Source organism: Penaeus monodon, chromosome 15 (assembly GCF_015228065.2).
Source record: "Penaeus monodon isolate SGIC_2016 chromosome 15, NSTDA_Pmon_1, whole genome shotgun sequence".
In the NCBI taxonomy this organism is placed as follows: domain Eukaryota; kingdom Metazoa; phylum Arthropoda; class Malacostraca; order Decapoda; family Penaeidae; genus Penaeus; species Penaeus monodon.
This window is the reverse complement of record NC_051400.1, coordinates 28,038,562-28,038,912: the sequence shown is the minus strand read 5'-3', so window position 1 is coordinate 28,038,912 and position 351 is coordinate 28,038,562.

The window sequence follows — 351 nt, the reverse complement described above, 5'->3', positions numbered from 1 at the left end:
GAATAGAAATAATATTGAAAACAAGTATGTAGAATACAATGAAATGAAATAATGAATAATGAAAATAATGAATGAAGGAAAAGGAAACAAATACACTAATAAGCAGAGAAAGGGGAAAGAAGAAAAAGAAATAGAAAATAGATCGAAATGATGAGGTTAAAGTCAAAAGAAAAAAGAAGAGATCAGTGCAACCTAAAAGGAGCGATTGATTCTCACTGGAAAAAATAAGGTAAAAACTTTTAAAAAGTAGAACAAAGAATAACAAAAACGTTTAACAAAAACTGGATCAACCGGTCCATACAAGGGAGAGAGGGAAATGGCTCCTCCCGAACACAACTCTACGGGTTCAAA